General features: G+C 33.2%; 1 pseudogene; it reads left to right on the top strand.

Annotated features, from left to right (window-relative positions):
• Positions 1–6,404: 6,404 nt before the first annotated feature.
• Positions 6,405–8,933, top strand: LOC128182924 (integumentary mucin C.1-like; annotated as a pseudogene).
• Positions 8,934–13,609: the final 4,676 nt, after the last annotated feature.

Genomic DNA, 13,609 nt, shown 5'->3' with positions numbered 1-13,609 from the left:
GGCAAATGTCTTTAAGATACTTCGTACAATCAGCTGACTGTGGAACAGGAACAACTACCGGTTCTGTAGATGGTTGAGAGCTTGAAGCAGGTAAGGCTAGCTGGAAGACGGAAAAGCAATTATTGTCGGAAATACTATGTCCCATCCTTATCTTCTCTTCCTCATCTACCCTCGGGTATACCGTGAGAGACTGGACGGATTTGTGACCAGCTACAGCCATGGTCTGAGATGGACCATACATTTCTTTTGACAAAATTGTTGCTCCAGTGGCCCGTATGGAATGATTTGTGTAGATCTGATCAAGGTCACGTTTCCTGCTTAGATCTGACATAAACGTGATGAACGTTTTTGAACCAACTGGTACTTTGGAATAATAAACTGACATGTTGTCAGTAAAGGAAACCAACGGACGCTGCCAAAGACGGTAAAATTCTGGGTGTAGTTTAATGACATACAACTCAAAACTTTAAATTGACAAGGCAAAGTGGTGAACCTGAGTGAAAAAACAATTCCACATTATAATTGATATTAAATATTTCTCTGTAAACTTATTAAAATACCTTTTATATTATGTTGCAAGAAAATCTATTACACATACCTCGTGTTTGGGGCATTAGTGATGCAATGTTTTCCTTGTCACGTTCTCTATGATTCTTTGTCATTTCCTTTAGGCCCTTTGTTACATATCTCAAACCTGTGTTGGCATCCTTCCTTATAATATACTAGACTTTGACCCGTGCGTGCACGGGTTGACATTGCATATCGGACATTTACGAAATAGATACATCGAAACACCGTATTATTGACATTTACATAACAAAGCTATAAGCCTACAATAATGCTATTAATTTCACTACACTTTCCTTAGTTTGAATAATTCAACCGTGTCTCGGGAAAGGCCCTCACCACAGTTAGAATGCCTTCTTTATACCCGAAATGTAGCAGAAAATTGCAGGAACGATTTTAGAGAAAGTTAATGAAGCTGCATTGAAAATAACAGTCAAATTCATAATAATAAACCTTTTTGAGACTGTAGATACCTTTCATCTAAAAATTTTAATCCATATAATGGAAGAATTCAACACTTTTTTACCAACGTACACGTATTATCTTTGCTACAAACATTTAATCACACTTTGTGTTAATTTTTGGTTCATTTATAGGCTTTGGGTCCTATATATGTATAAAATTACACTTGCCTGAAAAAGTACAGCCGGATATAAAAGTGAACCTTGTTAAACAGGGCCATTTGGTGTCGTTGGACTCATATGAATTGATGTGTACAACTTCTCACGATCCGCTTTGGCGGGTGTTGCTAAAACGCGGAACAGAACGGAACGGAAAATCTTACCTAATGTTATTTACTTCATAAAGGACTATATATGGTTTGAGCCTAAAATTGCCCCCTTAAATGAACATTGTCATTTTACTGTATTTCTTCGTTTCATTTGTACAAATATACATTTGAAGTTTTTTCATAATTTTCATTTTGATTTTAGTACCCACAATTTAAAAATATGACATCATAAAGTTTACCTTTTCCCGCCATTTTCTCATTTTTAGCATAAAACGGCTTGTTTTTAGGTAGTTTTTCTTTAAGGAAACATTGAGCGACTGCTTGAACAAACAAAATATTTTCACCAAAGATGTATCTATCCAATACGTATAAGTGACAAAAAGTTCGTTCTTGTTCAAAGAGTCGCTCTATATTTCCCATTCGAAAAAAGATAAGAAAAATGTCAATTTTTGGTTGATTTTGATTAAATTATAAAAATAGCGTCACTTCTGACGTCATATACTGCCAGTGAGTGCATATAAATCAAATAAATAGGTGAAAACATATTTTATGTCAACTCTTTTATAAAATAACACAACAAATTGATGTACCTGAATCACTTTAAAAATAGCAAATTATGGGGGCCAAATTTGACTAATATCATATAGTCATGTTAAAAACGATATACTTTATGTAATTTTTAAATTTTTTTGAAACATTGTGACAATCCGGAAATTGTCGTTCTGCCTCTAACAATTTTTCTAGTTAGTTTTTGTCCGCCAGGTGGCGTTGTTTGAAAAGGTTATAAAAGGAAGTGTTTCGCGCGTTAAGTCAGTCGATGCTAAAGCTGCGCTACAGGAAGGTTGGAAAATAATTAGGTAACTCTCTTTAGAATTACAATTGTGTTTTGTTTGTTTTTTTATAATATACGAAGTCTAGACGTGACTGAACAAGTCTTTCCTGACTTTGTGTATATATTTTTTCTATTTGATTTATAAACAATAATTACCGTGCTGTAGGAGCCGGAGCTACGAAGAGCAGGAGCCACGAAGAGCCGGAGCCGCGCTGAAAGAGCTGGACCCATAAGAGCCGTGCTATAAGAGCCGGACCCATAAGAGCCTAACCTGTATATTAGAGCCAGCGCATATATACCTGTACATACTTGATTCTACGACAGCCAGTCGATTTGTTTTTTATAATCAGTACAGTATATGTATATATTGAATATTTAACTACTAGTCCTCAGAAAGATAACTGAGGGTACCTATCCGCTTCCATATTTCATATTCAATAGGGTTGCACGCTACAACATTAGCAAAATTAAATTATTTATTCAAGAATAATTATTTCCTCAAAATTAACAGTACATACATTGACCACTTAATTCTGTCCCAAAATATCTTCGATTCACTTTTTGCTGAATAACTCGATATTATATATACCTCAAGGTTCAAGCAATTCTCTTTAAGAGGCATTAAAAATTCTCATTATTCTTTCTTGAAAACGTCCTCTCTAGCTCATCAGCTGGTTTAAATACACGGCTAAAAATAAAGAAGTCTACGGGGTTTTGCATTTCAAAAGACCCGCGTGATAACGTTTAAAAATTGTACAAGATCTTTCAAGTGACTTACAAATAGAGAAAAGATGTCAACATTTTCCATTATATATCTCCGTAATAAATCTGTTTTCAATCCTGTGAATTTTTCCGATTAAAAAATGATAATGTGTCAATGAAGTTTTGTTGGATATTTCCTTTTTCATCTATATCATTTCACAGGTAAGTGAATTTTTTTTAAATCGTCCAAATGTGCTGCATGAATATTTTGGGATCGATAGACTATAGTTACTGTCCCAATTTATAATCGGAAAATCAAACCAGACAACGTCTAAAGCTCTCTATTCGGATCTATGTATATAGCTGCAGGAATGGAAAACTGCCAAGTAATGTAAACATAAACAAAATTGCATAACTAAAAATACTAGTTTCACTAAGTACCGGATATTTTAATGTTTGATGTATTTTAAATGTCGTCAGCGTACTAGGTTTTTTTTTTTCATCTCAGTGATACTGTATCGTCAGTATGATTACAGATCGTATAGCAAACCGACAATTTAATGTTGATGTAAGTATATACATCATATTTATAATATAAAAATACTCCTAAAACTCATAAAATGCTTTTACGAACTGCGTACGTTACGCTGGTATACCAGCAATATCATATAAGAAAATGTGTAAAATGTCATAGCTAATTTTCCCGTTTAATCATGTTAATGTTTCACAATTTGTGTACATTTGATTTTTCCGTTTCGTATTCAACTAAAACAATGCTATTCATAAGAATATCAATAAGACAGCAACATGTTGATAATCATTCATTACATATGAAAAATGATACAAAGTAAATCGTTTCTGGCCAGTCTATACCCTTTTAAAGCGATAAATGTGATATGATATTTTTTGTTCCGTTCCTCTTTCCGTTCCGTTTTCCGTTTCGTTCCACGTTTTTAGCAACACCCCGCTTCGGGAATTACGAGATGGTGTGTAATGGTACCTAATCCTTCTCTTTTCAACCATAATAGCCTTAAAGGTTTGGTTTGCATCTTGAAATCGGCGTCTTTGACAATATCAAAGCATTTATTATGTGGCGGCGACCCCAGGATTCTGTTGAGCGAATGTCGAATGTTTTCTAGAGAAGTTGTTTTGTACTTCTCTCCATCAGGTTTTCGGATTTCAATATAAAAGTGTACCAAAATCTCATTAAATTGTACTACATGAGACGATTCAAAATTCGAATCATGGCCCTTTCCTTTAAATATTCGCGTAATACGTTAGCAGCTTTGTTGTTACATTTGAATGTGTTTAAAGAATTCATCTTAAATCTCTTCTAATACACTTCTTCAACGGTCGGCCGCGCTAACCGTTTATTCGCCGCCATTTTATATGAAACAACAGAGCAGAATCTCACGCCCGACGATTACTACACCCCCTCCAAGAATTTTCATAGACGGTGTATTAAGAAATTTAAGGGCGTCATGTGATTTGATTTTATCCAATCAATTGCAAACAATTTTGTTCGAAGCGGGATAAATATACCGTTGAAGAAAGTTTCGGTAGGTTGCTTTCCGATCGAGGCATTCAGGTTGCACGGACTTCTAAATGCATGAACTACACATTGAAGTAAAGTGTTTTTAATAAAGAATAAAGAAAACAACAATCAATAAAATACAAAATATATTTATTCTTTGAAAGAATTTCCAAAGTATCCGTATTATATTACACAGATAGTGCTGTCTTACGTCGCGTACACATCGAAGAGGTGTGTCGTTCATACAGAGTGTATAACGTATAACATCTTTTTAAAAACCCCGGCATCCAACACAGCGCTTAATTAATGATAGTAAATCAAAGACAGTAACTACGTTACATTGATTCCGTTGATTTCTACAAAAACAGTCCGTTTCTAAAATTCATGCGATCCGTGACATTGCTCTTTTTGCCACAGTGTGGGGTTTGCGCATGTGCGATGTTATCACATACACAGGAAGACGGTCTACAAGTATTGAAGAGTTTTAAAGGATCTGCGCCTGGATTTGAGTCTGTATTGTTTCGTTGTTCATTGCATATTTCTTGCCGTGGTTGTCATATGATATTTTTCCAAAACACGTATTTTCGTCCATGGTAACGTATTTGGGTGAACGAATTACCTGAATGCAGTGAAGCCTAAGTAGTGCTTTCAGCCTTATATAGGAGGTATGTATCGATGAATTTTTAACAGAACAATAGAAATCGACAACTAATATGAGGGTAGTCGAAGATAAAAGAGAAACAATGCGCAGTTATGAATTCATGTCAGCTTTGATCCTGTTATAACCTCTTTATGATCAACTGAAACATTTTTTCCTGAATTTCAAATACCTAACTTTGTTTTCAATAATTTAAAAACTGATTTTAAAAAAAGTATTATTAATGCAATTCGATTTACACAAAAAAAAAGATCAGAAAGTTGCATATACATATAAATTATTTACCTATTTTACTTAGAATCCATATATGGCTATTTAGACACTATCGTACTTTTCATGAATACATGGTAAAAAGTTTTAGAAAGGACACCAATAGAACCTTTTTTTCTACAGCTGTTCTAAGTGATAAAAGATGTAAACGTATTTTGCATATAAAACAACAGGTAATATTTTGATAATAGATTTGATTAGTTTTGAGCATAAATTAGCAAGTTTAAGAAGTGTTTACAATTTTATCCCCAAATGGGCGAACGTCCTGCCTTAATAAACACCAGCTTCCCAGTAGTTATTCTTAGTCCTTAAAAAAATAACTTGTACAAATTGTGTATTGAAATGATATTAGTAGAACATATGGAAATTGAAAATACATAACAATGAGTACATGTATGATACAAATCTTGATTAGATATTTCATTAACATGGAAACTAATAATGTATTTTGTATTATGTTCTATAATTATGAATAACATCTAATGATATGAGTGTACCTGGTGTTTTCTGAATAAATGCCATCATGGCAATTTTGTATGGGGGGGGGGGGGTGAATGAAAAGATGAAAAGGATTAATGTATCTTAATTATCATAAATGGCGTCTGCAATTCCTTGCAAATGGTTCAAGTCAAGTAAAGATACCTTTTTATAATTGAGGAAATCTTAATTCAACATACATTTCAAATTATCTAACATTGGACTGAATATAAAAACACACGTGTTATCTTATTTATACTGCCTCATACTCCTTTTATTAACAAAATCTCAATATTTAATTTATTTTTTTGTTATTTAACTTGCGGAAATTTCATGTTATTTCATTTTATTCAGGTTAATATTACACAGAATGCAATGATTACACATAAACATAGAAAATACATAGATGTCTTCATGACTTCGTTACGCAACATAAATTTGAATTTGAATGGATTTTTATAGTTCATTTGTTTTTTGGGACTTTTGGGGGGTTTTTTTGTTTGTATGTTGTTTTTTTTTTTAAGAATTTATCTTATCACGGAAGAAGCAAATGAAATCGTTTAAAGTCTCATGAAAGGAAAGGCGGAAGCATTGGAATTTGTATCAGTGTTTAAAAGCCCATCGGTGGTTATGCCCTTGATAAACTTTTAAGGTTGTCAAAATTCATAGGTCCAGTAGCAATTAATTTACAATGGGAATTTGTGTCACCTTCGTAATTTTGTATCTTGGAGCATTCCACATTCATGGTATGAGTTATTTAGTAAACCTAGATTAGATTTGCTTTTTCTATTTAAAAGGGTGTGATAGCAAAATATACGCATCTGTTCTTTTCAGTTCTGTACACGGATATTAAGCTTACACTGTATTCATGAGTAATTTCAACATGCAATCTATATCATAAGTTTTCGCTTTCAAATCTGAACTAAAATGTCAAAAATGTAATGTTTACTAAGCATCTCTGGTGTATATTTTGACAATTATTCATGTAAGTATTCAACATTGATTTACTCTTATGTGTAGAGTTATTTGGTCGATCAGATATATTTTACTGGTTGTATCTCATATATAATCTAATCTCTCAAGGAAGAGCAATAAAACATAAGACATATGATCTAAATGATAAAGAGTCGTTTCTGGTTATACAAACGATACTTAAGCCCAATTTCACTTAAATTAGAGAGTGCAATAACTTTAAACCCGCAATGTGCGTTTTTTCGACAAAATCAGCAGAATGCCGGTAAATATTATTCAAATGTGTAAATAAATTAAATACACATATAAGGAAGGTAAAATTTATACAATACACCACTTTTAACGCAGATTTTGCTAATAATTTATAATTATTCTAATTTACATGTGTATGTAAGAATTTCTTCTCCCTTATTGTTTTATCGAACACGATATACAAAATAAAGTAACATATTAAAACTAAAGCTCTTATATATCCATTGTGTTAATTTGTAATCAATTTACGACATTTCTGGTCGTCTGTCTATACAGTGTACGTACACTTTAAAAATCGTGGAATATTCGATTTTCTTCTTCATCATCATCATCATCATCATCATCATCATCATTTTTATCTCGTTTTTCTTCTTCTTTTTTTGTCCTGTCTATGTTATTTTTAATCAGAAATCTAAACAGTTCTACATATTATTCAGAAATGGTTACTTCGACATCAACGAACGAGGTTTATTCATTATGGACAACGGAAACGACAAACACTGTTCCAGAGACAACTGTAGAATTTGGAACTGTAGAGACAACACTGCTGTCAACAACAATGCCACCAGAGACAACTTTAGAATTCATGACAACACTGCTGGCAACACCAATCTCACAAAGTACAGTTTGGCCATCATCATCATCAACATCATCAACATCAACATCAACTGAGAGAATAACAACATTAGCTGAAACAACAACGTCTTCCACTGACGAAATATCTACGACAGAAATAACGAGTGAAACTCCAATTACATCTGCTGAGAGAACAATCAAATCAACTACGGTCTTACCAATAACGATTGAAAAATTAACAACGGATGAAATGACAACATTTACTGAGGAAATAGATTCATCGACTACAAAATTACAAAAATCGACTGAACAATCATCGTCAACAGATGAAATAATATCTACTGATCATGATGAACCGACTGAGCAATTAATATCTACGAATGAAATAACATCTACTGAAAAAATAACTACAAAGCCCCTTATTATCGACTGAGCACTCAACATCAACGGATGAAGAGCCAACAACATATGTTACTGATACGACAACAACGATGTCGACTACAAAACTCCCCTTTACAACTGAAGAATTAACATCAACGAAACCAGCAAGAACAACCCTTTCAACTACAATGTTACCATTGACGACTGAATATCTAACAACTGGCAAAACAACAACAACGACTAAAAGAATGACAACTTCAACTGGAAAAATAACTACATCGACTAAGACATTATTATCAACAATTGTAAATACGACAACACCGAATCGAAAAATAACTTCGTTGACTCAGAAAATAAACTTGACTGAAAAGGGCTCGACAAATATACCATTTGTCACACAAATAACAAAATCAGATAAAAATGAAGGAACAATCGCTGCGCTAGGCACCATTGCCGGTGTCTCTTTGATAGCAAACGTGATATTGTCTATGCTGTTGTTCTGAAGGTGAGTTGTAATATAAAAATCAACTGTACTGTTTCTACAGGGTTTCTTTTTTTGTTATTCAAATACGAAAGAGTTAACCTCATATAAACCAACAAATCAAATATTTGCTCGCAAAACGTTCATTTCAATACATTTAAGAATGTCTTTGATATGTATCGATTTAGCCGATTTTCCATCATTTTAGATGATTGAAACAATGATTAGACTTTGTTCACTCTGAATAACAGAATCCATTTAAAGAATGACCCATCCTCCGAAAATAAGTTGAGTTATGTAAACAAGAAATACAGTTTTTCTTATTGTAGCTGTAGACGAGTATCAGTTGGTTATGACACAACGCCAATTTATGGGAATGAAAATGTCTCCAATACTGATCAAACAGAAATGTACACAGGACTGGACTTCAAGGAAGATCGCTGTGCATACCAGGCATTGACCCGTGGAAAAGAAGTCATTTACAGCAATACAAATATTTGATATTAAGATAATGCTCTTAACATTAATTGCTTGTATAACGCACTTTCAGATAGTGATATCATTTTAAAATATATATTTTGTTGTATTTCTGCATTTCTTTGCATTTTTTTGGCACAAATACTGTAGTTTTTGCACAATATCAATAACGATTTTATAGTTACTAAGCATTTTTTTATTATTCAAATGAAAACCGATCGTGTTCATATAGCTGCTGAGAAGACATTCAAATATAAATATTTAGAAGTTTTTTTAAGAGAAAGACAAACTTTATGTATGTGCATTTTGTGACAATTCGAATCTTTGAGTGAAATAAAACCACGGACTACTAGGTTTACAGCGCAAATTGACGCTATATTTAAAAGAAAGAAGCGTTAAATTTTTCATTTCATCAAGATCGTCACATTAAAGTGCCTTATGTATGTAAGCAATTTATTGGCAGTAAAAACAGTATGTCTGTCATTAGACTGCAAGTGACACCAAATGTATTAATTTCATTGTAAATCTATACTACAATATTAAAATAATAGACTCAAAATTTTTGGCTTTAATACGGAGAAATCGGAGGAGTACTGTCTTTTGTTTTATATATTTTTAACATTATTGGTACTTGAAGATTACCAGTTTGTTTTTATTTCTTCTCAATCAAGCTCTGCTAATTAATAATCAAGATGTCGATTCTTTTGGATTTTACAATCTTGCGCATGCGCATTACATTCACGCTAAATCACGGGAGGCTCTTTAGTTTATATGTTACCACAATATCACATTTGCATAGATAAACTCAGAACTGATATTACAAATACGTGTAAATTTTCATTGAAGATTTTTAATACAGTACCGATCAGACCCAACCTAACACCAGAGTAAACCCCAACTAAACCCGGGGTTTACTTTCTGGGTTTACTTAATGATAATTTGGGTCCAATCGGGGTTTACTTTGGGTTTACTCGAGAATTGCTTGTGGAGTCAACTATACGCACTGAAGTGTAAAGCAGTCCTTTATTTTATCTTACCATTCTACTGCCTGTGATTCCTGCCCCTTGTATACATGTATTCCGAATACACATGTAGCGTCTGCTTTCAGGGTATACTTCTGATCGGGGTTTACTCTCTGTGTCCACTCTGGGTTTACTTGGGGTTTACTCTGGGTCCACTCTATTAAACCTAGAGTGAACCCAGAAAGTAAACCCAGGGTTTAGTTTGGGTTTACTTTCTGTTAGGTTCGGTCTGATCGGTACTGTATATTCTGTTCATCAAAGGAAATACGGGAGATAACTTTAAGTGCATTTAATATGAAAAATTCCGAGAGTTCCGAATGTCAACATGGTGGATAAATTCGAAGCGAGTAAAAAAAACCGTGGTGAAAAAGTGTTGAATTCTTCATTAATGTGAATTAACTTTTTAAATGAAAGTTATTAACAGCCTAAAAATGGTTCGTTATGAATAATTTGAATGTTATTACAATGTAGCTTCATTAATTTTTTCCAAAATCGGTCGGAGCGATTCTTTAATTTTGAGCTACATTACGGGAACGAGTATATGGGAGGTATTTTAAATATGGTGAAGGCCTGTCCCGTGACACAGTAACTGTTAGAATATTCTAACTAAGCAGAGTGTAGTAAAATTAATAGCTTTGTTGGCTTAAAGCTTGGCTATGTAAATGTCAATTATACGGTGTATCGATGTATCTATATTTCTTAAATGTCAAATATCATATGCAATGTCAACTCGTGCACGCACGGGTCAAAGTCTAGTAATCTTTGAAAATTATTTGCAAAACCTAGAATTTAATCCAAAAGTAATGCAGTTATTGTGTTCGCCGTAAAATGCAAGTTAAATGTTTTCAGGAAAATGTAGCTCTACGGTATGCAAACCGAAGTCTTTCCAGAAGGGTAGAGGTCTGCAGTTAAATAACAATTCGGCATTTTATAATTTGGCCTGGATTAGGTAGGACAAGGAAAAATAAAAGCAGAATGCGTTTTTGTTTATAAGAAAATCACTGCTTTCATATATACCACATTTTTTTTCGGTTGATCACTTACGTGTACGAGTTGGGAATATTCAAGGTAACTAATCCATTGAACAGAATACAAACGCATATACAGAGTTTTTCCTTAATATTCGTAAAACATACCTACCAAAGATATGTTTGAAAAAAATTCACATGAAATTTTTTTCTGTAAGACAAAATAGCGATTATAAAAATAGCACACATTAATATTTATTTATAGACTTTATGATTTTATTAAGGTTTTCCGCTGAGAGCGGAAAACCTTACTATTATTCTGAATTTTTTTCAAATTTCTTACTATTTTTTATTTTCTTCTAGACGCCAACTTTGATCCTTAATATCTCGCTCGTTTGTTCACCGATTGTTTTGAAATTTTCAGGACTGATAACATGCCGCGTGATGTTGTCGTTGCATATTTTAGTTGAGGAAAATCCCTAGCCGGTTTTGAGTTATTTCCCTTTTAGTAAAATTTAACGACTTCTTTTGTCCAGGGGGTTTAGCTTTAACGATGACTGGCATAGTCTCAAAGATGGGCTGGTTTTGAAGCTAATACATTGAATTTGTGCGAGATATATTTTATTTATTATTTAAATGCAAATAAAAGGGGTGGTATAGATGTTGAAACAAAGGTAAGAAAAAAAAATCAAAAAAATTCGCGTATTTTCCGTGTTAGTTTTCTACCTGATAAAAATTTGTTATAACATGTATTTTAAAAGTTCTTGGTCTTACCCAGACCTTTCATTCGGTTTACCGAAAAAGGGGCTGGCCCTTATAATTAGGGAGTTAGAGGCGTCCAAAGTTTCTTGTCAATAACTTAAAAAGGAATAAACATTTCTAATGCATTATTGAAGCAAAGTTGTAAAGAAATTAATTTTGAATCCTTCTATAGTATTCAATTTAATGTTTTCGTAATTTATAGTCAGTATTTGCAGAAACAATTGTTGTCAGTTCGATCCATTTTTTGTGGGGGTGCGCACGTTTATGAGGTTATGAAAGGGCTTCTTGTAATGCACTAACTGATACATGTAGCGCGCAAAAATAATTCCACATAAAATTCCCAAATGTTTTTATACATATGTACATTTTCATTTCATATAGATAAACCTCTTTGACCTTATTTTTGTTGTTTGTTTCATAACTGTGCCCCTGTCTATATTTTGATGCATTACGAGACTCAGGTAACCGATCGATAGGAGAGTCGTTAGCTGTATTCAGGCCGTCGCCTAGACGACAGTGCATGTGCTTGTAGAGCTGGACGTACACGTTTAACGCCCCACTGTGTTACTGTAACAGAGACATTTTGAATTGTTTCAGTACTGGGAGATGTGTTAATAAAATGGTTCCAATACATGGTAACTAAACTCAACATTTCTACAATACGTATACACGGCCGTCATATAAAGCACAACGTGTATTACTGGCATTACAAATATACGCTGGCAATTTAAACGAACGCGGGATTGCTCCCGATAGAACAATTCTTTTAAAGCAAAAAAAAAAAAAAAAAATACTGATTTGCGATGGATATAATATAATTATCATCGTGGAGATGATTTTAAAAAGTGAACTTAATATTCGTATACGATAATATTTGAATCCAAATCCGCTAGTTTTAAGTTACGGTATTAGGGATATTAATTATGACTTGCCCCGCGTTTCAGGTTTTTTACTTGCAAAACATCTACAAACGAAAATACCTAACAACCTTCAGCAGCAACTTACAAATTATTTATTCCATACAAAATTCTAAAGAGGTAATTAAATAAATTTTATAAATGCTTTTTACTTGTATTCGCTATCTTCCATGGAAAAAAAGTGGCATGGAAAAAATGTTGTTCAATGTTCATCAAATACGCTGTAGCCTTTTAGCAATCGACAATAATCAACAAATTGATAGATTGACATATCAACAAACATTCAGACCCGCAATGTGTTTTTTTACAAGTTCTATAAAATGTAGACTCAATGACTAATTCTTTACCGTTTTCCGTCTGGATTATTTTGAATCACGTGTGTACGTTATTTGTAGCCATATAGATGAACACTTTAAGTGTTTAATTTTTAAAAGAAATTGTGTACATGCAGAGCAATGCAATGCTAGGACAATAAAATTCCAACAATGTATATGGTGAGGCCGGTCAGACTGATACTGGTTCTGCTTGCTCTACAAATAGCGAATGTATGACGAAGTATTTGGGTGTTATATTTTAAACAAATATAAGTATTGCTTTCTTAAAAGCTTGCATTACTCAACAAAGTATTTCATTGGAATCATTCTAAGTTACCTTAGCTGCATATATGTACCGCTCGGTCTGTATCCCGGAAAAATTGACTACCATCCGAAATTTTTCATACAAGGTCTACAGACTTGCAGCTAACATTACCTTTAAAAATACATTTTAGAATTTGCCGCTGTTTATAAATTCATTAAAAAGACGCGCAGAATCAAGTGGTAATATGTCGTTTGATATGGGATTGATGACGTCTATTTATATTGTTTTCATTAAAATTATTTCATTATTTCAAGCTTGTGGGTGGAATGAAATCAGTTTTACATGTTATATGACATAAATATGTCCTCTCCCCACTTTTTCTCGAATCAACTATTTTTATAAAATTTACATCAAAAAATTAAATCATCATGGAGTTGCCCCCCCCCCCCCCC

The sequence above is a fragment of the Crassostrea angulata genome, chromosome 5 (genome assembly GCF_025612915.1).
Source record: "Crassostrea angulata isolate pt1a10 chromosome 5, ASM2561291v2, whole genome shotgun sequence".
Taxonomy (NCBI): domain Eukaryota; kingdom Metazoa; phylum Mollusca; class Bivalvia; order Ostreida; family Ostreidae; genus Magallana; species Magallana angulata.
This window is presented reverse-complemented; position numbering and strand designations above follow the sequence as displayed.